This window comes from Bos taurus, chromosome 8 (assembly GCF_002263795.3).
Source record: "Bos taurus isolate L1 Dominette 01449 registration number 42190680 breed Hereford chromosome 8, ARS-UCD2.0, whole genome shotgun sequence".
Lineage (NCBI taxonomy): Eukaryota > Metazoa > Chordata > Mammalia > Artiodactyla > Bovidae > Bos > Bos taurus.
The window spans coordinates 102,677,339-102,692,153 of record NC_037335.1 but is presented as its reverse complement, the minus strand read 5'-3'; the positions used below and the strand labels follow the sequence as shown (position 1 = coordinate 102,692,153).

The 14,815-nt window shown below is 41.6% G+C and overlaps 1 protein-coding gene across 3 annotated transcripts in view; it reads right to left on the bottom strand.

Annotated features, from left to right (window-relative positions):
- RGS3 (regulator of G protein signaling 3) overlaps nt 1-14,799 on the bottom strand; it is a 155,168-nt gene extending 140,369 nt beyond the window's left edge. For all 3 annotated transcript variants that reach the window (XM_059889111.1, XM_059889115.1, XM_059889113.1), the window contains exon 1: nt 14,660-14,799. The gene's annotated coding sequence lies outside the window, so the exon portion shown is untranslated. The remainder of the gene's footprint in view (nt 1-14,659) is intronic.
- Nucleotides 14,800-14,815: the final 16 nt, after the last annotated feature.

Sequence of the window (14,815 nt, the reverse complement as noted above, 5' to 3'; positions counted from 1 at the left end):
TCTGCCTCGTCAGCAGCTAACCTGTTCAGCTGGGAGACCCCAGTGCCACTCCGATACTAATCTAACTCCTGTGGTGGCACCACCTCCACCACCCTCACCACCAAACGTTAGATCCCTTTCTTTAGTAGAGCAATGAAGCTTCCTTCTCTTAAAGGGGAAGTTGCTCTTTTCTCAGGAAGGGGGAGGACAGAAGTGAGCGGAGCCTGGGCAGCGGCACTGCAAGAGACACTGGCCCTTTAACCCACACTGCCGGCGACAGGGGACATCCAGAAAGGGTCGCTGTTTATGGCCCTGCTTTCTCCCAAAAGGCAAGGGAGTGTGAGAACCAGGCCTGGCTTTGGGACATGCCCTGAACACTCTAGCTCCCCCTGGCCATGGGTCTCAGTATCCCTCTTAAACTTACACACACTCCACACATACGTAGACAAACTACACACACAGTGTAAACACTGCACACACACACCTGCACACACACCTACCACAACACTTCTGATGTACATTCACAAATACACCAGATATACAAATGTACCATATAGATACACACACCCCACACACGAATCAACACACCACATACACACCTCACACATATATATAAACACATCTCTGGACATACATAGGTGCACAGCCACATGCTACACACACACACACACACACAAAACCCACTTAAATGTCCTATACATATACACCACATCCACATGCAAAGATTGATTATAGATATTTTCTTAAGACCGACTCTGTTTCTAGAAGAGTAAGGACTTCTAGTGTTTGGATGGAAGGGACTAGAGAGATTTATTTGGGTGCATTTTGACATTAGCTATCAAAGAAACCTAGTGCCTTTAAGATATCATCTGACCTGATATTCAAAGCAATTTTGAAAAATAATAATAAAGGGGACAAAGACTACCAGATGTTAAATAGTCTTAAAACAATATAGAAAGAAGACAGATCAATAGAATAGAGTAAAAGTTCAGGGAAAACATGATTTGATTTAGAAAATAAGAACAATTTTCTTTAAAGACATTTTAAAAAGTTAAAAGTGGAACAGCTAATGCAGATGAAATTCTAAAAGAAAATAATAAGCTTAAAGTTGAAACTCATCTTTAGAAAATAGACTTCAACAATAAAACCATGGCCTGGTTCTTTTCAAAGAACAGAATTCTGGCAAAACAAAGAAAGCTATAAAGAAGCAAGTTTAGGAAAGAGAGAGATAGCCAAGATACAAAAGTAATTCTTTAAATTATGAGAGAAAACCATTGCAACCTTATTTGTAAATGTGAAAATCTGGGGGGGGCGGGGCTGATGCTTTTCTAGAAAGTATTAATTGTTAAAATTGATACAAGAGTTTGACATTTTTAATATATCACTAACCATAGATAAAATACAAAAGGGAATAAAAAATCTACCTGACAAAATTATAGAAGACTTAGATGGAAATGGCAACCCACTCTAGTATCCTTGCCCGGGAAATTCCATGGACAGAGAAGCCCAGCAGGCTACAGTCACGGGGGCACAAAAGAGTCGGACGTGACTAAACGACAGACAGCTTTAGAGACCAATTCTGTTAGACCTTCAAGAAACAGATAATGCCTCTGTAGTTTAAAACTTTTTCAGAACTATAAGAAATGCTGGAAGATTTGTCAGCCCTAGATATGAGGCTAAGCAAAGACAAAAACCAGATAAGGTTAGCAGCAGCAAACTACAGACCAAAGGCCAAAGACAAAAACAAGAGTAGAAATTAATAAAATAGAAAACATAGAAAAAGAAGATCTATTAAAAATGTGACAAAGCTAGGCCCACATCCTCCCAGTTTTGCCACATTCCTTTTTTAAAAATCAGAAATCTCTAATTTTTAATGTATTTCCCAACTTTTTAATATTGACAATTCAAATCTTTTCAAAATATTATGTAAGTCAAATGAAATACATCTATGTCCTATAACTAGTTTTAAATCTCTGCTAGGCCAATCTGACTTATAAATATAGACATAGAAATCCTAAATAAAATAATAGCAAATCAAATCCAGCAGTAAATTCATGATTCATTCAAATGGTATTTATTCTAGGAACACAAAGATGGCTCAAATGTAATGAACATATTAGTGCTGCTGCTGCTAAGTCACTTCAGTCGTGTCCGACTCTGTGTGACCCCATAGACGGCAGCCCACCAGGCTCCCCGTCCCTGGGATTCTCCAGGCAAGAACACTGGAGTGGGTTGCCATTTCATTCTCCAATGTAGGAAAGTGAAAAGTGAAAGTGAAGTCACTCAGTCGTGTCCGACTCCTAGCAACTCCATGGACTGCAGCCCACCAGGCTCTTCCGTCCATGGGATTCTCCAGGCAAGAGTACTGGAGTGGGGTGCCATTACCTTCTCTGACATATTAGTGCAGGGGTTGGCAAACTATGCCTACGGGCCAGATCTGGCCAGCCAACCTGCTTTTGCATAGCAGGTAAGCTAAGAATGGATTTTAAAGCTTTTAATGATTGAAAAAGACTTAAAAAAAAAAAAGTTTTTCTATGGCCATAAAAAGTTCAAATTTTAAAATTAAAACCTGAGTTTAGGACTTCCCTGGTAGTCCAGTGGTTAAGAACCCACATTCCAATGCAGGGAACTCGGGTTCGATCCCTGGTCTGGGAACTAAGATTCCAGATGCCACGGGGCCACCAGAGAATAAGCCCATGTGCAGCAACGAAGATCCTGTGTGCCACAACAAAGACCCAACACAGCAAATAAATAAATAATTTTTAATGAATTTAAGATATTTACAAAATATATGGCAAATATGTATATAGGTACGAAGTAGTCTCACAAATCAGTAAGAAAAAAATGTATCAAAGAATATGAATAATCATTGCACAGGAGAGAAAGTATAATTGACTAATATATAAATGCTGCTGCTGCTAAGTCACTTCAGTTGTGTCCGACTCTGTGTGACCCCATAGATGGCAGCCCACCAGGCTCCCCGTCCCTGGGATTCTCCAGGCAAGAACACTGGAGTGGGTTGCCATTTCCTTCTCCAATGCATGAAAGTGAAAAGTGAAAGTGAAATTGCTCAGTCGAGTCCGACTTGTAGCGACCCCATGGACTGCAGCCCACCAGGCTCCTCCATCCATGGGATTTTCTAGGCAAGAGCACTGGAGTGGGGTGCCATTGCCTTCTCCAAATATATAAATACTAGTAACCAAAAAAAGAAAAAAGATCATCCCACCATTTGCCTTCAGGAAGTTCAAGCCTTTGTATTTATAGATGAGACAACTAAGTTTCAGAGTTGTTAAATGAATCAGGTTGCTAGGGTAGTAAATAAACAGTGGAAGAATAAGAGTCCAGCCAAAGAACCATTATAGAATGTCATCATTCACAGTAATCTTCCTGCTCAGAGTGATGAGGCTGCAAACTAGTAGGTCTAAGACCCCCATGGCTTCTGGCACATTAAGAATCAATTCAACAAATGTTTGCTAAGCTAATAAGCACCTGTGTTGTGTCAAGCCTTATGCTGATCACTGAGCATACAGAAGTGAACAAGATGGAGTTTAAAATCTGATGGAAGACTGGATGAGTGTTACAACAGAGGAAACAGGGTAACGTGCAGAAACACGGATTAATATCTCACGTAGCCTGGGCAGCTGGACAAACCAGGATGAGAAAGCAAGTCAGAGAAGACTTCTCAAAGAAAGTGAGACCCAAAGGACGATTTAGCCAAGCTAAGGAGATGAAGGAAGGGTTACAGGTAAAGAGAGCAAAACACTCAAGGACCAGAAAGTGAGAGAAGCTCACGAATTTGAGGAACAGAGCAATGGATATATAGCAGGGAACTTGGCATGTGATGAAGGAAGTAATACACAAGAAGATAAACATCTTACAGGGCTTCAGGTATTATTAAAAGGAGCTCAGGCTCCTAAATGTAGGACAGTCATTGAAAGATTTTAAGTAAGGTCCCAACAGGTTTTGTGCTTTAGAAAAATCATTCTGGCTAGAGTGTCAAAAGTGGATTGGGAAGATGGAGGGGTGGCATGAGGGTTGGAATCAGAAGTGTTATTAGGCAAAGTCTTTTCCAGTGACCCAGCTTTAAAAAAAAAAAACTAGTGCAGTAACAGTAGGGCTTATTGTTGTTGTTCAGTCGCTAAGTCACGTCCTACTCTTTGTGACCCCACAGAGTGCAGCATGCCAGACTTCTGTCCTCCACTGTCTCCTGGAGTTTGCTCAAATTTATGTCCATTGAATCAGTTATGCTATCTAACCATCTCATCCTCTGCTACCCTCTTCTTTTGCTTTCAGTCTTTCCCAGCATCAGGGTCTTTTCCAATGTCAGCTCTTCACTTCATGTGGGCTGAAGTATTGGAACTTCAGCATCAGTCCTTCCAATGAACATTCAGGACTGATTTTCTTTCAGTTCAGTTCAGTTCAGTTGCTCAGTTGTGTCTGACTCTTTGCGACATCATGGACTATAGCATACCAGGCTTCCCTGTCCATCACCAACTCTCAGAGTTTGCTCAAACTCATGTCCACCGAGTTGGTACTGCCATCCAACCATCTCATCCTCTATCATCCCCTTCTCCTCCTGCCTTCAGTCTTTCCCAGCATCAGGGTCTTTTCCAATGAGTCAGTTCTTCCCATCAGATGGCCAAAGTATTGGAGTTTCAGCTTCAGCATCAGTCCTTCCAATGAATATTCAGGATTGATTTCCTTTAGGATTGACTGGTTTGATCTCCTTGCAGTCCAAGGGACTCTCAAGAGTCTTCTCCAACACCACAGTCCAAAAGCATCAATTCTTTGGTGCTCAGCCTTCTTTATGGGCCAACTCTCACATCCATACATGACTACTGGAAAAACCATAGCTTTGACTATATGGACCTTTGTCAGCAAAGTGATATCTCTGCTTTTTTAATATGCTGTCTAGGTTTGTCATAGCTTTCCTTCCAAGGAGCAAGTGTCTTTTAATTTCAAGGCTGCAGTCACTGTCCACAGTAATTTTGGAGCCTAAAAAAATAAAATCTGTCCCTGCTTTCACTTTTTCCCCTTCTATTTGTCATAAAGTGATGGATGGAAAAAGGCAGAATCAACAGGACTTGGTGGTTGATTGAAAGGTAAGAGAAGAGAAATTCTGACCTGAGAAATTAGCTTGGTTCAGAAGTACAATTTACAGAGATGGAGAACATGAGAGCAACTCTGAGCCTGCTAAGGTCAAGTTACCGACTTGCTGTCCAAGCAAAGATGCCAAGTGAACGGTTGAATACACTGGATATAAATTCAGGAGAAAATAACTTAGGCTGAAAATATAGATTTAGGAATTCCCAATGAAGCCATGGTATGGATAAAAGAGCCCAAAGAGAATGTTAATTGTGAGAAGAGGGTTCAGAAAAGAACTGAGAAGAATATCAACTGAAAAGACAGGCAGAGGAAGAAAGGCTAGACAGGGAAAAGGTAAGCCAGGCAGTGTATTAAGAAAAGATAATAGTCAACAATCTCAAACACTGTTGAGAGGTCAAGGAGGTTAGTAACTGAGAAGTGTCCATTGGATTCAGCAACAAGACAATTGCTGTTGACCTTCCATCCCAGAATAAAATGCCGGGAGGCAACAGCTCCACATGAATGAAACTGTACCAAAGTCACTCCAAAAGGAAAAATACCCTGGGCTCAAAGCCAGAGAATATTCTTGGGTCAGGTTTTTTCTTCTTCTAAATTTAACCAGCTGGAATGTTTTGTTAAGTGGTATTTTTTCACCCTTGAAATGCAGGATTTATCTTTTAAAAGCATGTCTGTAATTCATCTTCAAGGTAAAACACAATGGTTTTCTCTGGGAGCAGGTGCTGGTTGCTGTAAATACCACTGAGAAATTTTAATTTGCCTCAGGTATAGAAGCCTTTGGTGACCCAAATACACAAACAGGGTCTAAGTAGGAACCAAGCTTAAAAAAAAAAAGCTTCAGGATTTCAACTAAGTTGAGAGATATTGTTTCAAAATAGAAGAGAACAAAACCTTCACAGCCAAAGGAATGAAAAATAGTGAGTTCAGTGCAATAAAAAGAGCCAAGGACTTGACAGAAAAGCAGAGTCCCCTGTCTCTCCTAGAATGCCTCAGTTTCCTTGTGGTTCTGTTGGAATCCCTTTCAGCCTCTTCAAGAAGCACCCCTTTTCCTGACCTGAGGATAAGCAGCTTGGCTTAGCACAGCCACGGGCTCCAGAGGCCCTCAAAAAGTTTTGCAAACTTAAACAATAAAAACTTCTGCCTCCCACCAAGGCAGAGTAACATCTTGGGATTGGATCCAGTTTGGGGAGTGGATTTTCCCTCTCACCTGAAACAACTGAAAGATGAGACAAAATACATGAAACAACAGTTTTCAAGACCTTGGACATCAAGCAACAAAGGATGGCGATCCCCGAGAAACACAACCAACACAGTGAGCCCCTTGATTGCCCCAGCTGCCTGGAGAGATCAACTTCAGACCCTGTGCTGAGGAGGTCAGGAGACCAAGGCAGCTAGAGTTTACAGGACAGAGCATCAGAGAGGAAACAGCTGCACAGAGAGCTTCAGAGATCTACAGAGGTCTCCTTTCAAATCTTCAGCTAAGTGCTGATGAGCTCATAGACATTAGGAAAGTACCCTGAGGCTGGGGAAAGAACCACCCAAAAGGATTAGAGTTAATAATCTTTCCCAGGCTCTCACAGGACCAGGGCCAGTTCCTAGTCTCACCAGCCAGACTGGAAAAACCTTCTAATTCCTGGGGGCATTGGGTAGGTACTCAGAAGGGTTTTACCTCAGTTGTGGGGAATTATTAGCCCTAAACTAAATGATGCTCTGTTCTCATCTAAGAGAACTTAAAAGCAAGAGCCAAAGAGATCAAAAACTTCCTAAGTAATATAACTGCATCCCAGAACAAACTCAAGAATACTTATAAGAATACAAAAATATTCAACATTCAACAAGGCAAAATTCAGTGTCTAGTATCCAATAAAAGTTACTAGGAATGCAAAGAAAAAGGAAAATGTGACCCGTAATGAGAAAAATCAATAGAAACCAGTCCAGAAATGACACAGATTATAGAATTAGTAGACAGCACATTAAAATAGTTATAACAACTGTATATTTTTATGTTCAAGAAACACTTTCAGAGCATGTTAAGTAGAGTTATGGAAGATGCAAAAAAAAAGACCAAATATCTAAAGGTAAAAAATATATCTGGGGTTAATATATATATATGATGAGATTAACAGTGGATTAATGTAGAAAAAAGAAAAAGATTAGTGAGCTTGAAGGCATAGTCATAGAAGCCATTCAAAATGAAACACAAAGAGAAAAAAAAAAAAAAGAACATCAGTGAACTGCAGGACAACTTCCAGCAGTAGGAGATAAAAGTTATATTTGAAGCAATAATGGCTGGAAATTTCCCAAATTTGTTGAAAACTGTAAATGCACGTGGGTTTCCCAAGTGGTACAGTGGTGAAGAGTCCAGCTGCCAATGCAGGAGATGTGGAGTCAATCCCTGGGTCAGGAAGATCCCCTGGAGAAGGACATGGCAACCCACTCCAGGATCCTTGCCTAGAAAATCCCATGGACGAGGGGCCTGGTGGGGTCGCTAAAAGTAGGACATGAGTGAGTGACTGAGCATACACACATACACAGATAAAGCCACAAACCCAAGAAGCTCAGTGAACCGCAAGCAGAAGAAACATGAAGAAACCTATGTCAAAGCACGTCATAAGCAAGTTGTTTTAAAACCACTGACAAAGAGAAAAATCTCGAAAGCAGCCAGAAAAAACACATACACACACATTATATACAGAGGAACAAAGACAGGCACAATACTGGACTTAGAAATAGGTGCCAGAAGACAATGAAGCAACAACTTTAAAGGAAAACAACTGTCAACCTAGAATTCTTTACCCAGCAAAAATTTCTTTTTAAAATGAAAGTGAAAAAAAAAGATTTTCTCAGACTTACAAAAGCTAATTGAATTTAACCACAAACCTGTACTACAAGAGATGCTAAAGTCTTAAGGAAGGAGAATAACAACACCATATGGAAGTCTTGATCTACAAAAGGAATGAAGAGAACACCAGAAATGGTAACTATATGGGTACATAAAAAAAGAGAGTTTTTTTTTCTTATTATTTAAATCTCTTGAAAAGAACAATCTAAGTAGGACAAGGAGCCATTAACTAAAAAAAAAAAAAAAACACCCAGAGCTCTCTGGAATTTATCCTGGAATAAATTGTTATATGGTGCCTTGTCTAAATTCTGATGAGGTAATTGCAAGAAGTAAACTCCAGGGAAGCTATTAGCAAGTTCACATTTGCAGTCATGTGGGAATGTGGATTCTACTTATGGAAGAAAATAATATGGATATGTTTAGTGCAAAATGCAGCAACCACAGCCGAGATCTGTGGCTCAGCTGGATTACACTCAAGCTTGAATATAAGGTTTATGTAGACCAAAGCCTTTTTCGGGATCAGTGTATTGTGATGGCGATGTGTCTTCAGTGGACAGTAACAGGTCATACCGGGACAGAGGTCATGGCATCCAGGGATCCCAATCATTCTCCAGAGGAATTTCCTAGGGAACTAGGGGATATATGTAGGTTGGTTTCACTGGAGCTTTAATAGCAGCGGCATGTATTCCTTTTGCTTCCAGATTCTTACCATTCACTCTTGGACCGCTTTTTCTGCTTCTACCACTTATTGAAACTATTCGCTCAGAGGTCACCATTGACTTCCTTACGTGAATATCACTTGCCTCATCTCAGTCCTCATCCCCTTGCCTTAGCTCTCCTCTCACTGCTCTGAAAATTCCTCTATTTTATGACTTTTCCTGACTCCAAGGGAGACTATGCTACCCAGCTGTGCCCTTCAGTCTCCCTCCTTCCTCAATAGTCTCCTGCTCTGAGCTCTCATCCACTCCTATTTCACTCTCAGCTACCTGTTCTAATGATGACACCCTGATCTCTCTCCAACACCAGGGCCCTGGGCCACCTCTGCTCTCTCTAACCAGCAATTTCCCTTCCTCTTTGCACCCACTCCCTTCTTTCAATGGCTCACCTGGACTGTGGCCCTAAGTGTCTGCTTTTGCATCTTTCTACCCAACTATTCTGTAATGCAGTGACTGAGATAGGTCTTCTTAGTAGCTGCTACTGCTCAGCCTAGTGTCTGGCACACATTTTAAAGAGCCAAATTTTGCCAGAGAATTCAAATCTAATCAGCATATAAAGCATAGACTATGAATAGTCAAAATTACCCTCGAATAAGCCCTTAGTCATCCATAAAATGCACATGGTATTGTAAATCAAAAGGGGAAGGCAAATTCACTTTCCCCATCTCGAACTCCCTCTGAGAAGTATTTTTCTGAGTGCAGAGCCACAATAGCCCCCACCAGCTGCGTATATTCTCCCTGTCACTCCCTCCCACTTGTGTTTTATTTTTTGGCCCCGCACAAAATTTCTGTAAGTGAAAAGCATGGATGGCAAGAACTCCATTGTAAAGGTCTGATGGACAAATTCCTTTCTTTCTCCTTAAACTGATTCTTGCTTTTAACTTCACACTTTCTAATAATGACAGCCCCTCACTGAATCAGGCTGAAAATTCTTTGACTCTTCCCTCTCCCTCATTCTTTTCTTTCCACTTTCCAGCTTCTTCTTAATCCTTCTTCTGCACAGCATCCCTTTGTCTCCCTTCTTATTGCCATCTACATGATCCAGGCCCTGGTCACCTTGCATCTTGACTTCTATAACAGCCTCCTAATAGGTCTCACTGGTCTCTCTACAATTTATGTTTCACTGCCATTATATTAACCATTTCTAAACTTTAGAATTTTAAAATGTTAGAATCTAAAGCCCTAATTTAGTCCTATCGCTCCTCTGTTCAAAAGCCATCAGGGCCATCAGCTAGAGTCCACTCTCTCCAGGCTGAACTGTCTGGGCACAGGCTATCTCCAGTCCTACTTCCCACTCTTGCCAGATGGGAACACTACTCCCCTTGCCTACCCTCCAAACTTTTCTCACTTTCCTCCACTCAAAGGCCACCTCCACAAACATCTCCATTTACCAAGACTCAGCCTCAGATGGCAGCGCCCAAGGTACCCCTTCCTTCTTACCACTATAGCTCCTTCTTTGCACCTCTCAGCTCACACTGCTGCATTATATGTACCCCCAAAGGAAGGAGATATGTCACCATGTTCTTTTTACTCATTCATTCATTCAGCATATATTACTGAGCACTTACAATGTGCCAGGCACAATCAGGTACTAAAGACACGTGGTGAAGACAGATGGCAGTCTCAGGACTGATCATCTGGCCGTGGAGGGTGACAATGGACAGGCTGTGAACCTCACAGAGGCTATGAGAGGAAAAGAGAAAGAGTGGGACCTCACCATGACAGTGATCAGAAAAAGCTCCCCCAAAGAACAACAGAAGCTGAGATCTGAAGAAGGAGTAGAAAGTCGCCAGGCAGAAGGAGGAAGGAAAGAATTTTATAGGTTGAAGGAAAAGTATGGGGGGAGAAAAAGTGTGAAGGTAAGAGAGAACAGGGCTTATTACAAGAACCAAAAGGAAAAACCATGGCTAGAGCACATAGAACAAGGTGACAGTCAGGGGGAGGGAATTCCCTGGTGATCCAGTGGTTAGGAATCTGCCTTCCAATCCAGGGGACGCTGGTTCTATCCCTGGTCAGGGAACTAAGATCCCACATGCCACAGGGCAAATAAGTCCATGCGCCACAGCTAGAGAAGCCTTCATGCCTCCACTACAGAGCCCTTGTGCTACGACTTCCAAACCATCATGCTACACCTAGAAAGAAGCCTGCATGCCGCAAGCCAGACCCATCACAACCAAAAATAAATAAATAAAATAAAATGTTAAAGTCAGGGGGAATTGGGATGGAGGGAGACAAGTAGGGCGTAGCTGGGTCACAGCCTATTTTGTAAGGCAAAAGAGGCTGGGTTTGACCCTGAGGGCAAGGGAGAGTTTTCAGCAAAGGAGTAACATAACCATATCTGCACACTGGACAGATGGGAAAAATAGATGCAAGGGGTAAAGATTAGGGATGGATGCAGTGACCCACATGAAAGAAGATGGAGGCCAGGGCTAGGGTGAGAGCAGAAGAAACAGAGAGGAGCACGGATGTGGATGCTATGGCTGGTAGGATTGTGATTAACTGAACTCAAAGGAGCCATGATAGGAAAAGGTCAGAGATGGTCGCACAGTCTAGATGAGCGCTCTGTACATCAGAGTTGTTCAGTGACTATTTGTGGACTGAATGAATGAACAATAAATAAATTACAGAATAAACAATTTACCACTGAATGACAGGCAGAGAAGAGGACATTATTTTTGGAGATCCTTTCCAAGACAGAGCCATCATTAGAAGCAATACAGAAGCAAGGAAAAAATTCAAATTTGTTGGCTTACAACCCCCTAGATTATAAAGGGAGAAATTCTTTTCCTCATCAAGAGAAATTTAGGAAACACAAAGCAATTAGAAGAGCCTCAGATCACTTTTGATGTTTCTACCTTCCCAATGCTGCCTAGCTGAGTCTCTGCTCAATTGATAATCCATCAGGATCACCAATAGCCCCCAACTTCTCCAAATCCTAGGCCCCTGTGCATGTTCCAGGATTTTCCACACTCTTGAAATGGTTCTTCCAATGACAATCTAAATGGTTCAAAAGCTTTATTTATTTATTGAGTGCCCAATACATGAACTATAAGCTAGGCTATAAGCATGACAACAGACACAGTCCCATCCCTCCTGGAGTTGCCAGTCCCCTTGAACGTTTCAATCAGATCGCTATGTAAACGATAATATATGGCTTTCCCTCCATATATTCACAAAGAAGTCTCTTTGTATACACACGGTCTCAGAAATAACCGGAGGCCTCCAGTCCGCAGAAGAGTATCATTTTCATAAGGTGATATCGCCACCTAGTGGTCAAAAACAACTTTACCATTTGATCCAATAAAATTTCTAGCTTTATTCCTGAGAAGGACTCTCCAAGTCTCTAGAACATTCCCTTTCTCTGTCAAGATAATATAGGGGTTGATTCTCTAACATATAATAAGTACTTAATATTTTTAATTAAATGTATAAACAGGAGAGCAAATGAATTTCATACCTTGGTACCTTATGGCAGTTGAAAATTTACATTTTTTCCCCCTAATTCTTCTGGATTCCAAAGAACCTCTGAACATTTCTGTCTAAAAGCCAGATGCATGTCTGTCCTTAATTCAGCAAACAAATCCTTTAGGTGTGTGTGAATAAACTGATATTTTAAAAGTCATTGCCACCATGAATGAAATCCTGACTCCAAAGGAAGCACTCTGTTATCCAAAATCAATGAAGAACAGAGTCTGTTACCCCAGATGTCAGGACCAATGGAAAAACAAAAGATTGTTCTACAAGGAGGAGAGCAGGGGCAGAGAATGTCGAAAGATGCTTTCACTGACTCTCTACACACAGGTCAAACTGAGCCGAGTGTCACTGGAAGGTATGCTCAGAAAACCAAGGTGACTCAAAGTGGCCTATCCCTAGTAGAGATCACAAAGAAAGTAGAAAAGAACAAAAGAAATCAGAATCTAGTTTCTTAGGAACTCAAAGCTCCAGGACACCAGTCTAACAGGCCAAGGCTCAGGTCCTCTTGTCTGAAGTGAAAGTTGCTCAGTCCGACTCTGCGACCCCTTGGACTGTACAGTCCATGGAATTCTCCAGGGCAGAATACTGGAGTGGGTAGCCTTTCCCTTCTCCAGGGGATCTTCTCAACCCAGGGATCGAACCCAGGTCTCTCACATAGCAGGCAGATTCTTTACCATCTGAGCCACCAGAGAAGCCTACTTAAGTACATAAAGTGGATCTCCAACTGATCCTGGAGCCTCCTGGCTGTTAGGCCTTGATTCTCCTGCTGCCTGCGGCCCACATGGCAGGAAAACGGCAGTTAGCAACAGTTACCGGGCTCCTCCTCTCTCAGAACATGGAGAGGCTGAAGCAAAGGCTTCGGGAGGGCTCCTTGCCATCAGTCAGTTCTTTTCTACACAGCCTCATCCTTCCTGTCTGATTAAGATTGTCGTCTGTGCATAAAGAGAGGGAACCAGAGAGGCATCAGAACACAGTGGACTGAAGAGCAAGGACTCGGGTTTTAAGCCCAACCCCCTTCACTTGCCGGCCTTGGATGTCTGAAAAATTACTTAACCTCGCCAGCAAGACCAGCAGGTACTATTGCGCAGGTGGTGGGCCAACTCAGGGGTGTTGCTCAAATGGTAATCACCATAGATTTGTTTATCCATTGAAATAAGTTTTTAGCAAATAGTTTGTAAAGTGTCTTGAAGGGTCCCTTTCTCTAACTCACCCAAAGGTCCCCAAATGGCCTAGCATCAGCCCTGTATTCTGAGCTTCAGTTTCCTAAACCATAAAACGGAGACAATCCCCTCTATCTATAGAGTTGGCCAGAGAACCAATCAAAATAGTGGATATGAAGCACCTTGAAAACTGTAATGTGCTCCGTAGGCTATACTTCTCTATATTCATTTTGTGATTATCCAAATTTGAGGGATTGGCATAACAAAGATAAAACAAGTTTCGGCCTACAATAATTTTTTCTCTCTTTGAAAAGAGAAGCAAAGGCCAGTGTTCAGATAACAATTATTTTCTCACTCAAAATATGTCACAATTCAAAAGGTAACTTTGTATTAACTATCAGGACTTTAATGTGGGAGTTGCTTTACTAAGTAAGCAAAGTAGTTGAATTTGTTTTGAAAGAGTTAGACCTTCTCTGAGTCTTCAGATAAAATGAGTGATTTAAAGCTAAGCCTTGTGCAACCTCAAGCCCCCTACTGACCACTGGAAACGGGGTTTTCTCAGGAAGACAGTTCTGAAGGTAGGCTAAGGAAGAAGTGGCAAGATTTATAAATTTTTAAGTTAGCCCACAGAAGTCACTCTGCAAAGCAACGTATATTTGAGGAAAAAAATTTCAGAAAAACAGTCCACATGATGCCTCTTGGCTTCTTCTTACTGTGAAGATTCAGCTAAGAATAGTTCAGTCTAGTAACACAAATGAGGTCATATAATTTTGAGTTGTCTTGAAAAAGATGAAGAATGGATAGGCAGCAGTTTCAGCTTTCTAATTTGGTCTGTTTTGAGACAATGTTAAAAAAGGAGTCGAATATTTAATCTGCCTTTCTTGGCTGAACTGTATTTAGGGTAACCAAATAATTGATGAGGGGTAAGTTTCTCTTTATAAAAAAAAATTTCTCAGGCCCAGTTTAGAGTTCCACTTCTGGCCTCACAGTACAAGGAGCTCCACAAACAGCTCTCCAGTGAAACTAATGAAAATTATTTTGATTTGTTTAAGTCTCTGGAAATGGCTCTAAGAGCATACAACAAATGAAGAAACAGTTGTTCAAGAAAACCTACTGAAGGAAAGTCACACAGCTCAAAATAGCCTGGAGTTAAAACTCCCCTCCAGGCCCTCCCCACCGTTCCATGCAAAACAAAGAACACTCTCACCAGAAGAAAAATGGATATTAAGGTTGATTATGCCCAGCTCCCAGCTGGTCCAGCTTCTGGCCCATCTCCAAAAGTCCTTGCCCCAGCCATTTAAGAGATAACTACTCCGAACAACCTTGGAGAAGAACAGATCCCCTTAAGACAGTAACTTTTCACATACGTGCCTATATATACTTACTCTTTTCTTAGGTTAGTGCAGCAGCTCGCTAATCTGACTGCTGCCCCTTCTCGCCTCATTAAAGGTGATCTGTTCTGTAAAGTGCCAGTCTCGTTCTTTTTCTGAACCTCGCGTTCTCTAACTCCCTTACCTTACATCTACAAAACCTCGGTGAGA